The sequence below is a fragment of the Austrofundulus limnaeus genome, unplaced genomic scaffold, assembly GCF_001266775.1.
Source record: "Austrofundulus limnaeus strain Quisiro unplaced genomic scaffold, Austrofundulus_limnaeus-1.0 Scaffold1621, whole genome shotgun sequence".
In the NCBI taxonomy this organism is placed as follows: domain Eukaryota; kingdom Metazoa; phylum Chordata; class Actinopteri; order Cyprinodontiformes; family Rivulidae; genus Austrofundulus; species Austrofundulus limnaeus.
The window spans coordinates 53,176-53,819 of record NW_013954023.1 but is presented as its reverse complement, the minus strand read 5'-3'; positions in this window follow the sequence as shown (position 1 = coordinate 53,819).

Below are 644 nucleotides of genomic sequence, written 5' to 3'. Positions count from 1 at the left end.
GATTCTGGTGTTGTATGGTCTTCATTCCTCCTACAAATCATTTTATTTAACATCTGTGTTTATCATCTCGATTTCAGTTAATTGAATACAAATTTTCTTACACTGCCAAGACCGGGAGAGGAAAGACCACATCCACACGACAGCTAGCAGGAAGCTAACAGCAGCTGGTAAAGGTAGGTGTGTGTGCGCGCACACGTTTGTGTTATACAGGGCTCTCAAGTGTCACGCACTGAGAGTGAGACACACTTATCTGAGGGTTTTATATGCTCTCACGGTTTTATATGCTCTCAYGCCACATTTTTTTTATTTTTATGTCTCATCTTTGTTTGAGTTGTTAGACTACATTTGCCAACATCTAGAGGTACCTRTTAACTTTTTCTGCTTCATCATTGCACTATTTGATATCTTAGAGACTAGACCTGTTCTATAAGGTCTAGTGTTTTGTCCATCCATCCACCCACCACTCATCCATCCATCCTAGACTGGTCTCCAGTCCATGACAGGGGCACAAAGAGACAAACAACCATTCCCTCTTTCACTCCTGTATTTACAGTGGTTTGCAAAAGTATTCATACCCCTTGAACTTTTCCATATTTTGTCACATTACAACCACAAACATAAATATATTTCACTGGAATTTAATG